The sequence below is a fragment of the Neophocaena asiaeorientalis genome, unplaced genomic scaffold (genome assembly GCF_003031525.2).
Source record: "Neophocaena asiaeorientalis asiaeorientalis breed wild unplaced genomic scaffold, Neophocaena_asiaeorientalis_V1.1 scaffold203, whole genome shotgun sequence".
NCBI classification, from domain to species: Eukaryota; Metazoa; Chordata; class Mammalia; order Artiodactyla; family Phocoenidae; genus Neophocaena; species Neophocaena asiaeorientalis.
Window position 1 is genome coordinate 1,465,192 of NW_020172776.1, and position 295 is coordinate 1,465,486.

The following is a 295-nucleotide window of genomic DNA, read 5'->3' on the forward strand; positions in this document are numbered from 1 at the left end:
CCCACCCCGCGGCGCGCGGAGCCAGGTGCCTGCGGGTGGCTGTATCTGCGCGCGCGTTTGCAGCGGGGCCTCCTCCTACCCGGCGGGGGTCACAGATGTGTAGGTCACCCCGCCACAAAGTGTTAACGGAAGGGGCGCGTCTCCTCCTAGGTGCACGCTGGGTGGATCATCAGGACCACAGTGCGGGACCTTCTTTAGCCTCAGCTCACTGACAGCCTCACGACTAAACTAACATTGTCTCTTTGTTTTCTTTTTGTTTTGTTTTCTGGCATTCACCTCTTATTACTAATTCTAA